Below are 13072 nucleotides of genomic sequence, written 5' to 3' on the forward strand. Positions count from 1 at the left end.
TTGTATATTAAAAGCACCAGCAGCTAATGATTAACCCTGTTTTGTCATGAAAGTACAAGCCTCTAAAATCTTAATTACTTTTATGAAAAATGGCAGTAAGCAAACACGTAATCTACACTTTGTCTTGGAAATAAAATGATTGACTGTTTCTACTTAAAAAGTAGGGCAATTTTTTTCACATAGAATGCAGTGGAACACAGGCAAATTCTTACTCATAATAATTCGGAGAAAAAAAAGTCTAATTTATGTCTGAGCCTGAAGTGAGAGGGTATATGCTCCAAAATGTTGTGAAAAAGAAATTGCCCGCAATGTGCTAAATTTTTATTTAGAGCATTACTGAGCAGTGGAGACAATTGGTGAAAATTTAGGAGGGGGGGGGGAATACAATTGACGAAAACTTAAGAAGGGGAGTCAAAATGGATTTTTCGGAGTCCAAGGGAGGGTTTTGTTTTTATTTCAAATCTTCCTTCAAAATACCAAAATTCGCTTTTTCCACTGAATATACCCCTAAAAGGTACTTTTCTAAACTTAAGGGCGGTATAAAAAATATCCGAAAAACCTTTTCCGGGATATTTTCCTTAAAAAAAGGCCTTTTCCATTAATATCATTTAAAAAGACAACTATGATCCCCCCCACTAAGATTTTGAAAACTACATCACATCATATTTTCTTTGAATTTGCGCCTCTAAATGCCCCTTGCCCAAAACATATTCTAAAGAATTACAAATTTAAGAGACGTGGACAAGGGCGTAGCTACAGTATTTTTATTGGGAGGCAAGAGGGGATACACATCTGGGGAGTCAAGGCGCATGGGATATCCTTAAGAGGAAAGGAGTGATAGAACATTCGTTAAAAAGAAAAGCCTAAATGGGATTTCAAGATGAGTGAAAACTTGTTATGGGAAAATATTTTATAATGAATACTAATCACCCATTGGAAAAAAAAGTAAAGGTGGCATGTGCTTGCCCTAAGTCTTCAATAGCACATTTTTCTTCCAGCAGTAGTGAAGATAAGTAACTATTGAACAAATAAACCACTTGGTTAAATTAAAAACATTACGCAATACATAATAAACAATTAACATACATTAAACAAACATAAAATTGAGTTCTGGTGCTTGGCTTTTATTAAAATTGTCAATGAGCTGCTGCAGACGACAGCAGTATAGTATAAACAAGCAATCGGATGGGCGAATGTGAATGTCGTGTACACACAGCATTTTTTCAGCCAGATTCACTACCAATGCTGCAGTACCTACCCCCCTCCGTTTCCCCTGACCCCCATGCTCAGCACAGGATGCTCAATATTATAGTTGAACCAAGTGGTATTCTAACAGCCCTGGGTATCGCGCTATTCATTTGCACGTAATTGTGAATATATTTTTGCTCTATTAGATTTATTTTGTTGCGCTTTTGGTATTCGTGATTTATTTATTTATGATTTTTGATTTCTTATCAAATTTGTTTGGTAGTGGGTTCGCTGATTTATGCTATTAAATAGCATTGATGTCAGCGGGCCACATAAAACTAAAACTGAAATCATAGGCAGTGCAAAAGCGATGTCTAAGTAAAGATACAGGATAAGTTAAAGTATTATCACAGATTGTGTAATTTTATATTGTGACTATTTCCCGCATTTAAATAGCGACCGTATTTTTAATTTGAGAGTATTCGAAAAATAAAGTTAAAATCATTAACTTACCCGTTGGGCTTTGTTTGATAAAAAAAATGTCCAGAAAATCTTAATAATTATTGGCATCATTGCGGCAGAAACCTTAAATTGACCAAAATTTGCCAGGAATAACAATCGGAAGGGAAAAACTGACTGCTAGAGTTTGAAAATTACCTTCCCCTTTGTATCTTTGTTTTTTTAAAACGAAATCTATAAAAATTACACAAGAGTTTTTCTTTTGTAAATAGGGTATGTATGGTATACATTTCCAGAGGGGGGTTACACTGAATACTGTTTTTATGTCTAAAACTCCCTTCACAAGCGGAGCTCGGTTTCCTAGTGCTGCACGGTATAGCTGATAGCAATACAAAAAGAGAATGGGTTGGTACCGTTTACACGTGCGCACAAAATTTCTAAATTGTGAGAAAAATATATATATTTTGTTTAAACTCACTTTATCCTATTCTCAGCAGACAACATCACGCTGGTGCAGAGATAGATCTCCCACAATTAGCTCTGGTGTTCCGTGAAATGCGATTAATAGCTTTAATAATCATTAGTACATTTATGTCAATTCTTTTTTTGGAGCCGGTTAAAAGAAATATTTAGAAAAACGAAAATAACAAGAAGTCAGCATGGTATTAAACGTAGAGGCAGTTCTATATATATGGGTTAGTATGTGAATCCGAAATTTAAGGAATAGGACGTTATCAGCGTTTATTGGGCATGTAAATTTCAAATAAGAGAATTTTGAGCTATATTGGAGTTTCAATTAAATACTGGAAATAAAAACTAAAACCATTAAATGTTGTCTGGAGCGAATCCCTAAAACCAAATTGACATATCTAGCTATAGTACGAATATTACCATAAAAAGTCTTACGATCTTTTTCATTGATTAAATAAAAAAACTGGTTTTTTAACTGAAAGTAAGGAGCAACATTCAAACTTATAACGAACAGAAATTACTTCGTATATGAAAGGGGCTTTTCCTCCTCAACGCCCAACTCTTTACTCTAAAGTTTGACTCTTTATCTTAACTCTACTTTTTAAGACAGTAAAAAACTTTAGCGTAAAAAGCGGGGTGTTGAGGAGGAAAAGCCCCTTTCATATACGAAGTAATTTCTGTTCGTTTTAAGTTTTAATGTCGTTTAAGTTTTAATACCAAGTGCCATAAAAACAAATAAACACACATCCGTGATCTGTCTTCTGGCAAACAATGCGAAATTTCACATTTTTATGGCACTTGGTATTAATCAAGTGACATACAGCAATCGCAAATTCTGTCGGTCTGTCGGTCCCGGTTTTGCTACTTTAGGCACTTCCAGCTAGGACGAGCTAGGATGCTAGCTTAGATGTAAGCTAGGACGATAAAATTTGGCAGGCGTATCAGGCACCGGACCAGATTAAATTAGAAATAGCCGTTTTCCCGATTTGACCATCTGGGGGGAGTGAGGGGCCGGTTAATTCGGAAAAATAGAAAAAATGAAGTATTTTTAACTTACGAACGGTTGATCAGATCCTAATGAAATTTGATGTTTGGAAGGATATCGTGTCTCAGAGCTATTATTTTAAATCCCGACCGGATCTGGTGACATTGTGAGGGGGAGTTGGGAGGGGAAAACCTAAAATTTTGGAAAATATTTAGAGTGAAGGGATCCGGATGAAACTTGGTGGGAAAAACAAACACTAGTCCTAGATACATGACTGACCTAACTGGAACGGATCCGCTCTCTTTGGGGTTGTTAGGGGGGAGGGGGTTAATTCTGAAAAATTAGAAAAATGAGGTATTTTTAACTTACGAACGGGTGATCGGATCTCAATGAAATTTGATATTTAGAAGGATATCGTGTCTCAAAGCTCTTATTTTAAATCTCGACCGGATCTGGTTACATTGGGGGGGGGGGGGAGTTTGAGGGGGACCTAAAATCATGGAAAACGCTTATATTGGAGGGATCGAGATGAAATTTGGTGGGAAAAATAAGCAGAAGTTTTAGATACGTGATTGACATAATTTGAACGGATCTGCTCTATTGGGGGGGGGGGAGGTTTAATTCTGAAAATTAGAAAAAATGACGTATTTTTAACTTACGAAGGAGCGATCGGATCTTCATGAAACTTCATATTTAGAAGGACCTCGTAACTCAGATCTCTTATTTTAAATCTCAACTGGATCCAGCGTCATTGTGGGGGGCAGTTGGGGGGGGGGGGGGACCGGAAATCTTAGAAAATACTTAAAGAGGAGAGATCAGGATGGAACTGGATGGGAAGAATAAAAACCTGTCTAAGATACGTGACTGAAATAACTGGAACGGATCTGCTCTCTTTGGTGGAGTTGGGGGGGGGTATTTGGAAAAATGAGGTATTTGTAACTTACGAACGGGTCACCAGAACTTAATAAAATTTAATATTTCGAAGAATATTGTGCTTTAAAGCTCTAATTTTAAATTCCGACCAGATCCTGTGACATTGGGGGGAGTTGGAGGGGAAAACCGAAATTCTTGGACAACGTGAATTTTTTTTTTATCTTATGAATAGGTCATCGGATCTTAATGAAACTTGATATATATAGAAGGATCTTATGTCTCAGATGCTCCATTTTCGACTCGAATTGGATCCGGGGACATAGGGGGTTGGAGGAGGGAAACAGAAATCTTGGAAAACGCTTAGAGTGAAGAGATCGGGATGAAACTTGATGGGAAGAATAAGCAAAAGCTCTAGATAAGTGATTGACATAATTGAAACGGATCCGTTCTCTTTGGAGGAGCTGGGGGGATTAATTTGGAAAAATTAGAAAAATTGAGGTATTTTTAACTTAAGAACGGGTGACCGGATCTTAATGAAATTTTATATTTAGAAGGAATTCATGTCTCAGAGCTTTTATTTCAAATCCCGACCAGATCTGTTGACATTGGAGGAAGTTGGAGGGGGAAATCTTGGAAAACGCTTGGAGTGGAGGAATCGGGATGAAGCTAGGTGGATAGAATAAGCAAATGTCCTTGATACGTGATTGACGTAACCGTACTGGATTCGCTCTCTTTGGGGGAGTTGGGGGAGGGGTTCAGTGATTTGGCGAGTTTGGTGCTTCTGGACGTGCTAGGACGATGAAAATTGGTTGGCGAGTCAGGGAGCTGCACAAATTGACTCGATAAAGTCTTTTTCCCAAATTCGACCATCTGGGGGGCTAAAGGGAGAGAAAAAATTAGAAAAAATGAGTTATTTATAACTTACGAGTGGGTGATCTGATCTTAATGAATTTTGATATTTAGAAGGACATCGTGACTCAGAGCTCTTATTTTAAATCCTGGCCGGCATTATGCCTCTGATTTTCTTTTTAAATCAATCTATTGATTCATAGAATTCTGTTAGAGCTCATACCATATGAGCTCGTGGCTCTTAGCTCTTCTTGCCTCGTCAAAAGTGCCATTTGAGCTCTTAGCTCTTGTTGTAAATAGGAACTTGAAACTTCTACAATATGGCTCTCTGATATGCCGAATCGGATGGTGAGATTTTGGTTAAGATTGTATGACTTTTAGGGGGTGTTTCCCCCTATTTTCTGAAATGAGGCAAATTTTCTCAGGCTCGTAAGTTTTGATGGGTAAGACTAATCTTGGTGAACCTTATATATTTAAAATTAGCATCAAAATATGATTCTTTTGATGTAGCTATTGGTATAAAAAATCCATTTTTTAGAGTTTCGGTTACTATTGAGCCGGGTCGCTCCTTACTATAGTTCGCTACCACGAACTTTTTGATTTCTTTTTCATTCATGAAATTATATTAACTGTATATGTACCTTCTTATTCTTCAATGATTTCATATCTGTCCTATTTTCAGATGTAGAGAGTGCATTCGTTGCCACTTTTGAAAGTTTTAAAAGAAGAAAATCTAATCTTGAACTGAAAAATGTTAGGAATTAAAAGCACCTTAAATATCAGAGAAACAATTTTGATCAGGTAAATTTGGCGAAAAGAAAGTATAGAACATTTTTTTTCCAATATATTTATTGTGGAACATATTATGAAGCGTAATTGACCCTGTTTTTTGTGTTTTCCTTATATTAAAAACGAGCATGGATTAATTAAAAAAAAATTATCTGCTCAAAGTAAGGACCAAAGTTAACACGTAAACGAGCAAGGGTTTTAAAATTACTTAATAGATTATAGTTTTTTCAAATTATTGGTGGGAGCAACTGCCCCCCTTACCCCCCTTCCTCTGAACGACGTCACTGAACATAAAGCATCTCTGTCACACAATGATAGAATCATTAAACTCGATAAAAACCGTTAAAGATAAAAAACGTGATATAAACACTGGTGATTCTTACAGAAAAATATGTGCTGATTAAGATTCACTATCAAACATACCATTTGTAAGCTTAAATAATTGGAAAAAAGGAGAAAAAAGCAACATGGCAAAACCTAAATTATGCTTGTTTCAACTCCTTGTATGACAAACACAAAACTAGATAGAAAGTTGGATGCTGCAGCTTTAGTTACAAATAAAAGGAATTTAGGGTCTAAAAACATTGCTCTTCAAGAGAGACAGTCAAGGAACAAAAGCTCTGTATTTTATTTTATCATGGCATTGAGCAGTCAATATTTGCGTTCAGACTAGGCATACGTCTTGCACAAATCAACAATAAAATTTCCAGTTTGACTTAAAAAACTCATTTTAAAGTAGATTTGATTCTGAAATTTTTCTATGACAGAACCTGGCACGTTACCATTATTAGTAAAGAATTAATATTTTTAGTTATTTAAAAAACCAAATACTTACCTCTTTGTCTTGTTTTGGGTTACTAAATCTGTTTTCTTTTACTTAGAGTACCAAATTGTTTCCAGTAAAAGATTTTCGGATTCAAAATCTACAAATTTCGCCCAAGCTTTTCACTTGTATCAGAAGATATAGACAACTAGAGCTAAGAGCTCATATGGCACTTGTGACGAGGCGAGAAGAGCTAAGAGCCAAGAGATCATATGGTATGAGCTCTAACAAAATTCTATGAATCAACAGATTGATTTAAAAAGGAAAATAAGAGGCTTAATGCCGGTCAAGATTTAAAATAAGAGCTCTGAGTCACAAAGTCCTTCTAAATATCAAAATTCATTAAGATCCGATCACCCACTCGTAAGTTATAAATACCTAATTTTTTCTAGTTTTTCCTCTCCCTTTTGCCCCCCAGATGGTCGAATCTGGGAAAACGACTTTATCAAGTCAAATTGTGCAGCTCCTTGACAAGCCTACCAATTTTCATCGCCCTAGCACGTCCAGAAGCACCGAACTCGCCAAATCACTGAACCCCTCCCCCCAACTCCCCCAAAGAGAGCGAATCCAGTACGATTCTGTCAATCACGTATCAAGGACATTTGTTTATTCTATCCACCAAGCTTCATCCTGATTCCTCCACTCCAAGTGTTTTTCCAAGATTTCCCCCTCCAACTCCCCCCAATGTCAAAAGATCTGGTCGGGATTTGAAATAAGAGCTCAGAGACATGAATTCCTTCTAAAAATCAAATTTCATTACGATCCGATCATCTATTCGTAAGATAAAAATACCCCAATTTTCATCGTTTCCAAGAATTCAGGTTTCCCCCTCCAACTCCCCCGAATGTCACAGGATCTGATCGGAATTTGAAATTAGAACTTTAAAGCAAAAGATCCTTCTAAATATCAAATTTCATTAAGATCTGGTCACCCTTTCGTAAGTTACAAATACCTCAATTTTCAAATTTACCCCCCACCCAGTTCCACCAAAGAGAGCAGATCCAGTCCAGTTATGTCAGTCACGTATCTTAGACAGGTTTCTATTCTTCCCATCCAGTTTCATCCTGATCTCACTGCTTTAAGTATTTTCTAAGATTTCCGGTCCTCCCAACTGCCCCCCCCCCAATTACGCTTGATCCGGTTGAGATTTAAAATAAGATATCTGAGTTACGAGATCCTTCTAAATATGAAGTTTCATGAAGATCCGATCACTCCTTCGTAAGTTAAAAATACGTCATTTTTTCTTATTTTTCAGAATTACCCCCCCCCCCCCATTTGAGCGGATCCGTTCCAATTATGTAAATCACGTATGCAAGACTTCTGCTTATTTTTCCAACCAAGTTTCCTCCCAATCCCTCCAATCTAAGCGTTTTCTATCATTTTAGGTTTCCCCACCCCAAAATTCCCTCAATGTCACCAGATCCGGTCAGGATTTAAAATAAGAGCTTTGAGACACGATATCCTTCTAAATATCAAATTTAATGGAGATCCAATCACCCGTTCGTAAGTTAAAAATACCTCATTTTTTCTAATTTTTCAGAATTACCCCCACCACCCCAACTACCCCAAAGAGAGCGGATCCGTTCTGGTTATGTCAATCATGTATCTAGGACTCGTGTTTTTTTTCTACCAAGTTTCATCCCGATCCCTCCACTCTAAGTGTTTTCCAAGTTTTAGGTTTCCCCCTCCCAACTCCCCCCCCCCAATGTCACCAGATCCGGTCAGGTTTAAAATAAGAGCTCTGAGCCACAATATCCTTCTAAATATCAAATTTCATTGAGATCCGATCACCCGTTCGTAAGTTAAAAATACTTCATTTTTTTTATTTTTCCGAAATACCCCCCCCCCCCCCAACTACCCCAAAGAGAGCGGATCTGTTCCGTTTATGTCAATCATCTATCTAGGACTTGTGTTTATTTTTCCCACCATGTTTCATCCCGATCCCTCCACTCTAAGTGTTTTCCAAGTTTTAGGTTTCCCCCTCCCAACTCCCCACCCCCGTCACCAGATCCGGTCGAGATTTAAAATAAGAGCTCTAAGAAACGATATCCTTCTAAACATCAAATTTCATTGAGATCCGATCACCTGTTCGTAAGTTGAAAATACCTCATTTTTTCTAATTTTTAAGAATTACTCCCCCTCCAACTAACCCAAAGAGAGCGAATCAGTTCCGATTATGTCAATCATGTATCTGGGACTTGCGCTAATTTTTCCCATCAAGTTTCATCCCGATCTCTCCACTCTAAGTGTTTTCCAAGATTTTAGGTCCCCCCCCAACTCCCCCCAATGTCATCAGATCCGGTCGGGATTTAAAATAAGAGCTCTGAGACACAATATCATTCCAAACATCAAATTTCATTAATATCCAATCACCCGCTCATAAGTTAAAAATACTTCATTTTTTCTAATCTTTCCGAATTAACCGGCCCCCACTCCCCCCCCAGATGGTCAAATCGGAAAAAAGACTATTTCTAATTTAATCTGGTCCGGTCCCTGATACGCTTGCCAAATTTCATCGTCCTAGCTTACCTGGAAGTGCCTAAAGTAGCAAAACCGGGACTATAGGTTTCCCCCCTTCCAACTCCCCCCAATGTCATCAGATCTGGTCGGGAATTAAAATAAGAGCTGTGAGACACAATATCATTCCAAACATCAAATTTCATTAAGATCCAATCACCTGCTCATAAGTTAAAAATACTTCATTGTTTCTATTTTTTGCGAATTAACCGGCCCCCCACTCCCCCCCAGATGGTCAAACCGGGAAAATATTTCTATTTCTAATTTAATCTGGTCCGGTCCCTGATACGCTTGCCAAATTTCATCGTCCTAGCTTACCTGGAAGTGCCTAAAGTAGCAAAGCCGGGACCGACAGACAGACCGACAGACAGACAGACCGACAGAATTGGCGATTGCTATATGTCACTTGGTTAATACCAAGTGCCATAAAAAAGGTTTCAGTGAATTCATTGCTAAGCAGATGAATAGTCAACCCAATTTCTTTACTCTCTGCTCTAATTGTTTTTTTTTACCAAGTTGTATTCACCCTGCCTTTCCTTATCGTTTAGCTTTTCTGAGATACTTTATTCGATTTTGCTAATGTATCTTTTATGGATAACCATCATCTAAAATTTTACTCCCCTGTAGCATTTGTTTGTATTCTAATTATTTTTTTTATTTTTTTCTTTATTTAAAAATAAAAACGGCTGTTTGACAGATTTTCTGCACAATAATTGCTCTTTCAGCAAATTTTAAATTACCCTACTTTTCAATCAACTATTCAACAACTATGAATAGATTGGGGTGGAGGAGGAACGTGCGTAGCTATGTTGGCCTCGGAGGGCTTGGTGCTACGGTGAGCTGTTGTTAGTAGTAGTAGTAGAAGTAGAGCTATTGCAACTGTTTTAAACTTATCATCTACGTATATTTCTGTACTTATATGATATACCCCCGACCACTCAAGTTGTTCATTCATTGACGCACGTGTTTTTGTTAGTTTCTTTCAGCTTAGCGCGAGACAATACAAAGATAAGTGACAAAATAGATGGAAAATATATAATGTGGCTATATATTTGCACATTAGGGTGAGGGGGGGTTAGAGGGTAAAGCATTTGGGGAGTGTGAATTTAAAAAACAAATCTTACTACATAATATGCAGAATAATTGCACCTAACAAACTAGGCATGCAGACCTGCTATTCTTAACCCCCCCCCCCCCCACCACCTAATGTGCAAACATATAGTACTAATTTGTTTCTGAAGCATTAAATTTTCATCATACTTAGGTATATTCCATTAAGATTGAGCGTTAGCGAAACAGGTTCTACTTTGATGAAAAATATTAGGTCTGGGGTATATCATACGAGTACCTATATTTCCAATTTGAATATTAACATAAAAACGTTAAATATTTAGTGTGATGTTTTATACGATTTGAGACAGAATTCCACGAACTGGACAGATTTTGTTTTTGCGTTTGTCAAAACTGGAGATCAAATCCAGATGCCAATAAATTAGATAGGAAGTGCCTGATTCTATTATTTTATTTGTGGAGTAGGAATAGTGAAAGATGAGTACTATCTTTCGGTACAACTTCTTTACACACCGTTGATTCATATGAATGCCAACGTTAGGATTTACCAGATCGTGTTTCGGAAGGATGCTTGGCTTTGAAGAACTGTATTATCCTTAGTTATCTTTGGGTAAGGATAAACTTCCGGATTTGTTTTCTAGAAGATGCATGCGTATGATTTGAAATTGGAGCCAGGAGTGATTTTACACTCAGCAGGATACCTCAGTTGGGCCTCTTTGAACCACTTCCGACAACTTCCGAACGGTTGTTCCATTTGGAAAAAAAGATCTAGTAATCCATAATAGGATTGGAGGATTTTTCCTAGACAGCAGCTAACTTTAGTTTGAAAATCATGGAATTCTATTGTATTACAAGTCTTCCCTTTGTGGCTTAACTATCAAGTGAATTTTCTTTCTTTTATATGATTAATTAAAAAAAATTCTTCCAAATATTTTCAAAGAAAAGTACAGAGCGGTATAAATCATAAAATGAGCAGACGATCGAAAATTACTATGCAATGGGGGCAGTTTTGAGGGACCATAGACCGCCTTCATTTTTCGAATCACACAGGGTGGAATTTTATGCATTGTTCTGGTTCAAGCAAGGTGCATTGTCAATTTGCTACCTGCCAAATTTTCTGCCGAAACTTTTGACACAGGGGAGGGAAAAAAGTTGAATTTTCGTCATAGTTGCACTAGATTAGGACCTAGTTCGCTTATGAACCGAGTTATGAATGAACGGGTTTTCGCACCAAGTCAGGACTTGGATTTTTTACAGCGAATCTGCCCACAGGATGGGCAATTTGTTTTTGTGCAAATTCAGTATTTGGCTCGTTTTCACGCTGCTTCCCAAACTTTCCACAGCTTAAATATACATTGTTTTACCCCAAATTAGTAGTTACCTTGTTTTTCCCCAATACCAGGACTCAGTTTCTTTATGTACTGAGTCAGGCCTTGGTTCATTTGTGAAATTCTACCGCTTGGACTCAGCTGTATATTTTCATAGAGTCATGGCTTCGGGTACGCCTGGCCAAGACTATATACATTCAACATTTGGTATGCTTAATTCCGTAGTTGATCCAAAAGATCTTAGACAGCTTACTCTTAACTTGGACTCCTGTAAGCACTTCTATATAATAGCATTGGAATAGTTTTGTAAATTTTCCGGCACTGTATCCTCTCTCCTCGTCATTTAGAAGCCACTTCTGACTAGGGAGCAAGGCACTGTGACAAAATCCATAAATAATGAAAGTATCATGATCGCATCTCAAAATATATTCTCTAGTGCTTGATGAACTATGAATAGCTGATTTGTACAACCCCTCCCATGGTGAAACTTAGCTCGGTTTGGCGTTGTTCTAGAATTTCTCGATTGTGCAAAACGTCTAAGAAGAATAATCAAGAGTAATTTTGCAACATTGCTAATGATAAAGTTTCCCTTTTAGTTTGCTACCATTATTTGGAAAGTATGTTTTGGAAATGATTGAGTTCAGTTGCCTCGTCGGCTCCGAATAGCTGACTTTGGAACAGTCTGCTAGAATACCATTTCTTTTAGGAGCTATGTAGCGTTTTGAAACTTTACTAGATTTCTTTAGTTATGATAGGGACAAGTGCCATACAGAGGCATAGTTGCAGAATTTTAATTGGAAGGGGGGTCAAAGTGAAGATTGTCTTCACTTTATGTTATTGTGTCACTATAAGAAGACGTAGATGGGAACCAAACCCAGTCCTTTTTCAGTATCCAATCCCTTTTATTCTTGTTCCACTTTCTATTGCTTTTTTAAAGTTGGTTCTTAGCCGAAGGAAGAAAGCAAGGAGTTTTACCCTTTCTTGGTTTTATTAGCCAGTTATAGCCAAATAAAATTGATCCAAATTATATTTTTAACAACGTTAAAAAAAACATCAAAGTTGAGAGTTGGAAAAAGCTTTTTTTTTCTGTACGCGAGTTATCAAAACAACTTGTCTTCAATGCAGGCAAAAATGACGTCTTTGCACTATACGCTTCTAGGAGACCTATATAATTCATGCATGGTTAAGTGGCGAGATAAATTAAAAGACACTGTGTATTGCCAGGTTGTCAAATTAGCAACCTGCTATATATTTGAAACAGCTAAGGGGATTAAGTTGAAACCCTTAAGGAATGTTAAGGGGAAAAGCAATTGAACATTGAATTATGAATAAAAGACATAAGGACTAAATCTAAGAGCGCTAGGGGTAAATACAAAGACATCATATGCATCCAAGTTATCAAAGTAATACTGCAGTATCGTGGGAACATTAGAATGGGGAATAGAAAGCTCCAGTGCCCTTTTTAAGAGTTGAAAGTCAGTAGAGGCAACCTCCCCCTCCTGCACCTTTTTTCGCTTCTCTCTCTTCCCATCACCCCAAAGATATCTGAATGAGATGTTCTCAAAACGTTCAAAAATATGCCGCTGGGGTTGGGATACCCCAACAGCCCTTGGGGCAAGGACCTTGGATTACGCATTCTGCTCATTGTTTGCACATGGTTTTTTCTAGCGGATAGGGGAGAGGTGTTTGATCCTGTGCGTGTGATTTGCTCTAAACTTT

This window comes from Artemia franciscana, chromosome 8 (assembly GCF_032884065.1).
Source record: "Artemia franciscana chromosome 8, ASM3288406v1, whole genome shotgun sequence".
NCBI classification, from domain to species: domain Eukaryota; kingdom Metazoa; phylum Arthropoda; class Branchiopoda; order Anostraca; family Artemiidae; genus Artemia; species Artemia franciscana.